The following is a 9,346-nucleotide window of genomic DNA, read 5'->3' on the forward strand; positions in this document are numbered from 1 at the left end:
TTTGTATCGTGAATTGGAAAGACTGCAAGGGGGAGGGGAGTTGCTTGCGCCCTAAAGGAGGAGTTATTCAGATTCATTGCAGTGGGCGGCGGCTGCAAAACGCACCATTCTTCTTGTTTTGGCTCTGCAAAGCAGCCTTTTCAAGGGTTGGCTTGGGTGACAAAATGTCTTGTGTAGGCGTGGGTTTGTCTCCCTCTCGCTCTCTCTCCCTAAGATGTGTCCGGCATAGGCCAGGGTGCCACTCGAGGCCCAAACCAATTCTGGTTATCGCTTCTCGGCCTTTTGGCTAAGATCAAGTGTAGTATCTGTTCTTATCAGTTTAATATCTGATACGTCCCCTATCTGGGGACCATATATTAAATGGATTTTTAGAACAGGGAGATGGAAAAAGAGCTTGCTCTGTCCACTCCACGCATTGACCTGGTATTGCAGTACCTCCAGGAACGGTGCACCCCTTCTTAACCCAGTTTCCAAAAGCAGAACTCAATTCACCTGATTCATATTAGCCCGATTTAATGAATTGGAAGAAAGCATACGTCTTCATATGCACCTCAATTTGGCCCATTCACTTTTCACACTTCCTCCTTTTGTTTTTTATCTTTCACACTTTTGACTTTCTTTATTCATCCAAATAGCAAACTCATCACCACTCAACCTGACCAACTCGGCTATGTCCCCGTGCTGCAGTTCTCTGTCTTATCTAGATCATTTGCAATTGAATGGAATAGATCCCTTTTGGACAAAGTGGATTCACCTGCTGCTGCAGTGACCACAGGTGTGATAACATCTAGAATTGGCATCTGGTGCGATCTCTCCGCTTCCACTCCAAAGAAAGTTACCTGTTTATTCCTATCATGCATTGGTTTTTGGGGTTTTCTTTGAGTAATGATGATCTCTTTAGTAGTCTGTTGGCGCCCTCTCCTGGAGGAATAGTTTGCTTGCTCTTGGACATTCTAAAAGAGAGGTCATGATAGACATTGAGCTTCTGAGCTCAATTGGGGACAGTCATGGGTGATGAATGTTTGCAACCTACTGCGAAGCCTCATACCGCAATATAAGGAACGTCAAATACTAAGAAAGGGCGGCCTATGAAAGAATTACTACTTTCAATAAGTACACTTAAACGGCTAATTGGGAATAGAAAAACTGTAAAAAGCCCTCTGAGAAAGCCCCCCTCTAACCTTTGATAGTAAGCTTTTCTGTAGTCTGCCTGTTGATGTATTTTCCGTTTGAACTGTGCACAACATGAAGAGACGGAACACTGGCGGCTTGTCACAATGCCCCCCGATGACATCACAATAGCGCTGCTGCCTAGAAAACAAGCTGCGCAGAAGAAGTTGTTCTTTGGGTGGGAGGGTGGGCTAGTGGAAGGAGGGGGCAATCTCTTTTTTTCCCGGGTGGTAGGGGGATGACAGGAGAAGGGAAGCGGGTGGTGAGAAAGGTACAGAGGGCAGGGTTTGGGGGCTGGGAAGGAAAGGGAAAAGATTAGGGTTTGGGGATGATGAAAGGGCTTTCTACGGGTAAGGATGGCAAAGGGTGGCAGTGACGGAAAGTCAGGCAACCTGTCCTGTCCGTCTTTTTGTATCGTGAATTGGAAAGACTGCAAGGGGGAGGGGAGTTGCTTGCGCCCTAAAGGAGGAGTTATTCAGATTCATTGCAGTGGGCGGCGGCTGCAAAACGCACCATTCTTCTTGTTTTGGCTCTGCAAAGCAGCCTTTTCAAGGGTTGGCTTGGGTGACAAAATGTCTTGTGTAGGCGTGGGTTTGTCTCCCTCTCGCTCTCTCTCCCTAAGATGTGTCCGGCATAGGCCAGGGTGCCACTCGAGGCCCAAACCAATTCTGGTTATCGCTTCTCGGCCTTTTGGCTAAGATCAAGTGTAGTATCTGTTCTTATCAGTTTAATATCTGATACGTCCCCTATCTGGGGACCATATATTAAATGGATTTTTAGAACAGGGAGATGGAAAAAGAGCTTGCTCTGTCCACTCCACGCATTGACCTGGTATTGCAGTACCTCCAGGAACGGTGCACCCCTTCTTAACCCAGTTTCCAAAAGCAGAACTCAATTCACCTGATTCATATTAGCCCGATTTAATGAATTGGAAGAAAGCATACGTCTTCATATGCACCTCAATTTGGCCCATTCACTTTTCACACTTCCTCCTTTTGTTTTTTATCTTTCACACTTTTGACTTTCTTTATTCATCCAAATAGCAAACTCATCACCACTCAACCTGACCAACTCGGCTATGTCCCCGTGCTGCAGTTCTCTGTCTTATCTAGATCATTTGCAATTGAATGGAATAGATCCCTTTTGGACAAAGTGGATTCACCTGCTGCTGCAGTGACCACAGGTGTGATAACATCTAGAATTGGCATCTGGTGCGATCTCTCCGCTTCCACTCCAAAGAAAGTTACCTGTTTATTCCTATCATGCATTGGTTTTTGGGGTTTTCTTTGAGTAATGATGATCTCTTTAGTAGTCTGTTGGCGCCCTCTCCTGGAGGAATAGTTTGCTTGCTCTTGGACATTCTAAAAGAGAGGTCATGATAGACATTGAGCTTCTGAGCTCAATTGGGGACAGTCATGGGTGATGAATGTTTGCAACCTACTGCGAAGCCTCATACCGCAATATAAGGAACGTCAAATACTAAGAAAGGGCGGCCTATGAAAGAATTACTACTTTCAATAAGTACACTTAAACGGCTAATTGGGAATAGAAAAACTGTAAAAAGCCCTCTGAGAAAGCCCCCCTCTAACCTTTGATAGTAAGCTTTTCTGTAGTCTGCCTGTTGATGTATTTTCCGTTTGAACTGTGCACAACATGAAGAGACGGAACACTGGCGGCTTGTCACAATGCCCCCCGATGACATCACAATAGCGCTGCTGCCTAGAAAACAAGCTGCGCAGAAGAAGTTGTTCTTTGGGTGGGAGGGTGGGCTAGTGGAAGGAGGGGGCAATCTCTTTTTTTCCCGGGTGGTAGGGGGATGACAGGAGAAGGGAAGCGGGTGGTGAGAAAGGTACAGAGGGCAGGGTTTGGGGGCTGGGAAGGAAAGGGAAAAGATTAGGGTTTGGGGATGATGAAAGGGCTTTCTACGGGTAAGGATGGCAAAGGGTGGCAGTGACGGAAAGTCAGGCAACCTGTCCTGTCCGTCTTTTTGTATCGTGAATTGGAAAGACTGCAAGGGGGAGGGGAGTTGCTTGCGCCCTAAAGGAGGAGTTATTCAGATTCATTGCAGTGGGCGGCGGCTGCAAAACGCACCATTCTTCTTGTTTTGGCTCTGCAAAGCAGCCTTTTCAAGGGTTGGCTTGGGTGACAAAATGTCTTGTGTAGGCGTGGGTTTGTCTCCCTCTCGCTCTCTCTCCCTAAGATGTGTCCGGCATAGGCCAGGGTGCCACTCGAGGCCCAAACCAATTCTGGTTATCGCTTCTCGGCCTTTTGGCTAAGATCAAGTGTAGTATCTGTTCTTATCAGTTTAATATCTGATACGTCCCCTATCTGGGGACCATATATTAAATGGATTTTTAGAACAGGGAGATGGAAAAAGAGCTTGCTCTGTCCACTCCACGCATTGACCTGGTATTGCAGTACCTCCAGGAACGGTGCACCCCTTCTTAACCCAGTTTCCAAAAGCAGAACTCAATTCACCTGATTCATATTAGCCCGATTTAATGAATTGGAAGAAAGCATACGTCTTCATATGCACCTCAATTTGGCCCATTCACTTTTCACACTTCCTCCTTTTGTTTTTTATCTTTCACACTTTTGACTTTCTTTATTCATCCAAATAGCAAACTCATCACCACTCAACCTGACCAACTCGGCTATGTCCCCGTGCTGCAGTTCTCTGTCTTATCTAGATCATTTGCAATTGAATGGAATAGATCCCTTTTGGACAAAGTGGATTCACCTGCTGCTGCAGTGACCACAGGTGTGATAACATCTAGAATTGGCATCTGGTGCGATCTCTCCGCTTCCACTCCAAAGAAAGTTACCTGTTTATTCCTATCATGCATTGGTTTTTGGGGTTTTCTTTGAGTAATGATGATCTCTTTAGTAGTCTGTTGGCGCCCTCTCCTGGAGGAATAGTTTGCTTGCTCTTGGACATTCTAAAAGAGAGGTCATGATAGACATTGAGCTTCTGAGCTCAATTGGGGACAGTCATGGGTGATGAATGTTTGCAACCTACTGCGAAGCCTCATACCGCAATATAAGGAACGTCAAATACTAAGAAAGGGCGGCCTATGAAAGAATTACTACTTTCAATAAGTACACTTAAACGGCTAATTGGGAATAGAAAAACTGTAAAAAGCCCTCTGAGAAAGCCCCCCTCTAACCTTTGATAGTAAGCTTTTCTGTAGTCTGCCTGTTGATGTATTTTCCGTTTGAACTGTGCACAACATGAAGAGACGGAACACTGGCGGCTTGTCACAATGCCCCCCGATGACATCACAATAGCGCTGCTGCCTAGAAAACAAGCTGCGCAGAAGAAGTTGTTCTTTGGGTGGGAGGGTGGGCTAGTGGAAGGAGGGGGCAATCTCTTTTTTTCCCGGGTGGTAGGGGGATGACAGGAGAAGGGAAGCGGGTGGTGAGAAAGGTACAGAGGGCAGGGTTTGGGGGCTGGGAAGGAAAGGGAAAAGATTAGGGTTTGGGGATGATGAAAGGGCTTTCTACGGGTAAGGATGGCAAAGGGTGGCAGTGACGGAAAGTCAGGCAACCTGTCCTGTCCGTCTTTTTGTATCGTGAATTGGAAAGACTGCAAGGGGGAGGGGAGTTGCTTGCGCCCTAAAGGAGGAGTTATTCAGATTCATTGCAGTGGGCGGCGGCTGCAAAACGCACCATTCTTCTTGTTTTGGCTCTGCAAAGCAGCCTTTTCAAGGGTTGGCTTGGGTGACAAAATGTCTTGTGTAGGCGTGGGTTTGTCTCCCTCTCGCTCTCTCTCCCTAAGATGTGTCCGGCATAGGCCAGGGTGCCACTCGAGGCCCAAACCAATTCTGGTTATCGCTTCTCGGCCTTTTGGCTAAGATCAAGTGTAGTATCTGTTCTTATCAGTTTAATATCTGATACGTCCCCTATCTGGGGACCATATATTAAATGGATTTTTAGAACAGGGAGATGGAAAAAGAGCTTGCTCTGTCCACTCCACGCATTGACCTGGTATTGCAGTACCTCCAGGAACGGTGCACCCCTTCTTAACCCAGTTTCCAAAAGCAGAACTCAATTCACCTGATTCATATTAGCCCGATTTAATGAATTGGAAGAAAGCATACGTCTTCATATGCACCTCAATTTGGCCCATTCACTTTTCACACTTCCTCCTTTTGTTTTTTATCTTTCACACTTTTGACTTTCTTTATTCATCCAAATAGCAAACTCATCACCACTCAACCTGACCAACTCGGCTATGTCCCCGTGCTGCAGTTCTCTGTCTTATCTAGATCATTTGCAATTGAATGGAATAGATCCCTTTTGGACAAAGTGGATTCACCTGCTGCTGCAGTGACCACAGGTGTGATAACATCTAGAATTGGCATCTGGTGCGATCTCTCCGCTTCCACTCCAAAGAAAGTTACCTGTTTATTCCTATCATGCATTGGTTTTTGGGGTTTTCTTTGAGTAATGATGATCTCTTTAGTAGTCTGTTGGCGCCCTCTCCTGGAGGAATAGTTTGCTTGCTCTTGGACATTCTAAAAGAGAGGTCATGATAGACATTGAGCTTCTGAGCTCAATTGGGGACAGTCATGGGTGATGAATGTTTGCAACCTACTGCGAAGCCTCATACCGCAATATAAGGAACGTCAAATACTAAGAAAGGGCGGCCTATGAAAGAATTACTACTTTCAATAAGTACACTTAAACGGCTAATTGGGAATAGAAAAACTGTAAAAAGCCCTCTGAGAAAGCCCCCCTCTAACCTTTGATAGTAAGCTTTTCTGTAGTCTGCCTGTTGATGTATTTTCCGTTTGAACTGTGCACAACATGAAGAGACGGAACACTGGCGGCTTGTCACAATGCCCCCCGATGACATCACAATAGCGCTGCTGCCTAGAAAACAAGCTGCGCAGAAGAAGTTGTTCTTTGGGTGGGAGGGTGGGCTAGTGGAAGGAGGGGGCAATCTCTTTTTTTCCCGGGTGGTAGGGGGATGACAGGAGAAGGGAAGCGGGTGGTGAGAAAGGTACAGAGGGCAGGGTTTGGGGGCTGGGAAGGAAAGGGAAAAGATTAGGGTTTGGGGATGATGAAAGGGCTTTCTACGGGTAAGGATGGCAAAGGGTGGCAGTGACGGAAAGTCAGGCAACCTGTCCTGTCCGTCTTTTTGTATCGTGAATTGGAAAGACTGCAAGGGGGAGGGGAGTTGCTTGCGCCCTAAAGGAGGAGTTATTCAGATTCATTGCAGTGGGCGGCGGCTGCAAAACGCACCATTCTTCTTGTTTTGGCTCTGCAAAGCAGCCTTTTCAAGGGTTGGCTTGGGTGACAAAATGTCTTGTGTAGGCGTGGGTTTGTCTCCCTCTCGCTCTCTCTCCCTAAGATGTGTCCGGCATAGGCCAGGGTGCCACTCGAGGCCCAAACCAATTCTGGTTATCGCTTCTCGGCCTTTTGGCTAAGATCAAGTGTAGTATCTGTTCTTATCAGTTTAATATCTGATACGTCCCCTATCTGGGGACCATATATTAAATGGATTTTTAGAACAGGGAGATGGAAAAAGAGCTTGCTCTGTCCACTCCACGCATTGACCTGGTATTGCAGTACCTCCAGGAACGGTGCACCCCTTCTTAACCCAGTTTCCAAAAGCAGAACTCAATTCACCTGATTCATATTAGCCCGATTTAATGAATTGGAAGAAAGCATACGTCTTCATATGCACCTCAATTTGGCCCATTCACTTTTCACACTTCCTCCTTTTGTTTTTTATCTTTCACACTTTTGACTTTCTTTATTCATCCAAATAGCAAACTCATCACCACTCAACCTGACCAACTCGGCTATGTCCCCGTGCTGCAGTTCTCTGTCTTATCTAGATCATTTGCAATTGAATGGAATAGATCCCTTTTGGACAAAGTGGATTCACCTGCTGCTGCAGTGACCACAGGTGTGATAACATCTAGAATTGGCATCTGGTGCGATCTCTCCGCTTCCACTCCAAAGAAAGTTACCTGTTTATTCCTATCATGCATTGGTTTTTGGGGTTTTCTTTGAGTAATGATGATCTCTTTAGTAGTCTGTTGGCGCCCTCTCCTGGAGGAATAGTTTGCTTGCTCTTGGACATTCTAAAAGAGAGGTCATGATAGACATTGAGCTTCTGAGCTCAATTGGGGACAGTCATGGGTGATGAATGTTTGCAACCTACTGCGAAGCCTCATATCGCAATATAAGGAACGTCAAATACTAAGAAAGGGCGGCCTATGAAAGAATTACTACTTTCAATAAGTACACTTAAACGGCTAATTGGGAATAGAAAAACTGTAAAAAGCCCTCTGAGAAAGCCCCCCTCTAACCTTTGATAGTAAGCTTTTCTGTAGTCTGCCTGTTGATGTATTTTCCGTTTGAACTGTGCACAACATGAAGAGACGGAACACTGGCGGCTTGTCACAATGCCCCCCGATGACATCACAATAGCGCTGCTGCCTAGAAAACAAGCTGCGCAGAAGAAGTTGTTCTTTGGGTGGGAGGGTGGGCTAGTGGAAGGAGGGGGCAATCTCTTTTTTTCCCGGGTGGTAGGGGGATGACAGGAGAAGGGAAGCGGGTGGTGAGAAAGGTACAGAGGGCAGGGTTTGGGGGCTGGGAAGGAAAGGGAAAAGATTAGGGTTTGGGGATGATGAAAGGGCTTTCTACGGGTAAGGATGGCAAAGGGTGGCAGTGACGGAAAGTCAGGCAACCTGTCCTGTCCGTCTTTTTGTATCGTGAATTGGAAAGACTGCAAGGGGGAGGGGAGTTGCTTGCGCCCTAAAGGAGGAGTTATTCAGATTCATTGCAGTGGGCGGCGGCTGCAAAACGCACCATTCTTCTTGTTTTGGCTCTGCAAAGCAGCCTTTTCAAGGGTTGGCTTGGGTGACAAAATGTCTTGTGTAGGCGTGGGTTTGTCTCCCTCTCGCTCTCTCTCCCTAAGATGTGTCCGGCATAGGCCAGGGTGCCACTCGAGGCCCAAACCAATTCTGGTTATCGCTTCTCGGCCTTTTGGCTAAGATCAAGTGTAGTATCTGTTCTTATCAGTTTAATATCTGATACGTCCCCTATCTGGGGACCATATATTAAATGGATTTTTAGAACAGGGAGATGGAAAAAGAGCTTGCTCTGTCCACTCCACGCATTGACCTGGTATTGCAGTACCTCCAGGAACGGTGCACCCCTTCTTAACCCAGTTTCCAAAAGCAGAACTCAATTCACCTGATTCATATTAGCCCGATTTAATGAATTGGAAGAAAGCATACGTCTTCATATGCACCTCAATTTGGCCCATTCACTTTTCACACTTCCTCCTTTTGTTTTTTATCTTTCACACTTTTGACTTTCTTTATTCATCCAAATAGCAAACTCATCACCACTCAACCTGACCAACTCGGCTATGTCCCCGTGCTGCAGTTCTCTGTCTTATCTAGATCATTTGCAATTGAATGGAATAGATCCCTTTTGGACAAAGTGGATTCACCTGCTGCTGCAGTGACCACAGGTGTGATAACATCTAGAATTGGCATCTGGTGCGATCTCTCCGCTTCCACTCCAAAGAAAGTTACCTGTTTATTCCTATCATGCATTGGTTTTTGGGGTTTTCTTTGAGTAATGATGATCTCTTTAGTAGTCTGTTGGCGCCCTCTCCTGGAGGAATAGTTTGCTTGCTCTTGGACATTCTAAAAGAGAGGTCATGATAGACATTGAGCTTCTGAGCTCAATTGGGGACAGTCATGGGTGATGAATGTTTGCAACCTACTGCGAAGCCTCATACCGCAATATAAGGAACGTCAAATACTAAGAAAGGGCGGCCTATGAAAGAATTACTACTTTCAATAAGTACACTTAAACGGCTAATTGGGAATAGAAAAACTGTAAAAAGCCCTCTGAGAAAGCCCCCCTCTAACCTTTGATAGTAAGCTTTTCTGTAGTCTGCCTGTTGATGTATTTTCCGTTTGAACTGTGCACAACATGAAGAGACGGAACACTGGCGGCTTGTCACAATGCCCCCCGATGACATCACAATAGCGCTGCTGCCTAGAAAACAAGCTGCGCAGAAGAAGTTGTTCTTTGGGTGGGAGGGTGGGCTAGTGGAAGGAGGGGGCAATCTCTTTTTTTCCCGGGTGGTAGGGGGATGACAGGAGAAGGGAAGCGGGTGGTGAGAAAGGTACAGAGGGCAGGG

At 46.2% G+C, this 9,346-nt stretch overlaps 6 non-coding genes across 6 annotated transcripts; all 6 read left to right on the forward strand.

The window, feature by feature from the left end:
• Positions 1-266: 266 nt before the first annotated feature.
• Positions 267-457, forward strand: LOC142275671 (U2 spliceosomal RNA). Its single transcript, XR_012739295.1, has one exon. It is a non-coding gene; the product is annotated as a U2 spliceosomal RNA (small nuclear RNA).
• Positions 458-1,844: 1,387 nt separating this feature from the next.
• LOC142275672 (U2 spliceosomal RNA) lies at positions 1,845-2,035 on the forward strand. Its single transcript, XR_012739296.1, has one exon. It is a non-coding gene; the product is annotated as a U2 spliceosomal RNA (small nuclear RNA).
• Positions 2,036-3,422: 1,387 nt separating this feature from the next.
• Positions 3,423-3,613, forward strand: LOC142275673 (U2 spliceosomal RNA). Its single transcript, XR_012739297.1, has one exon. It is a non-coding gene; the product is annotated as a U2 spliceosomal RNA (small nuclear RNA).
• A 1,387-nt stretch (positions 3,614-5,000) lies between these two features.
• LOC142275674 (U2 spliceosomal RNA) lies at positions 5,001-5,191 on the forward strand. Its single transcript, XR_012739298.1, has one exon. It is a non-coding gene; the product is annotated as a U2 spliceosomal RNA (small nuclear RNA).
• Positions 5,192-6,578: 1,387 nt separating this feature from the next.
• On the forward strand, positions 6,579-6,769 carry LOC142275675 (U2 spliceosomal RNA). Its single transcript, XR_012739299.1, has one exon. It is a non-coding gene; the product is annotated as a U2 spliceosomal RNA (small nuclear RNA).
• Positions 6,770-8,156: 1,387 nt separating this feature from the next.
• On the forward strand, positions 8,157-8,347 carry LOC142275677 (U2 spliceosomal RNA). Its single transcript, XR_012739300.1, has one exon. It is a non-coding gene; the product is annotated as a U2 spliceosomal RNA (small nuclear RNA).
• Positions 8,348-9,346: the final 999 nt, after the last annotated feature.

Source organism: Anomaloglossus baeobatrachus, unplaced genomic scaffold (assembly GCF_048569485.1).
Source record: "Anomaloglossus baeobatrachus isolate aAnoBae1 unplaced genomic scaffold, aAnoBae1.hap1 Scaffold_3844, whole genome shotgun sequence".
Taxonomy (NCBI): Eukaryota; Metazoa; Chordata; class Amphibia; order Anura; family Aromobatidae; genus Anomaloglossus; species Anomaloglossus baeobatrachus.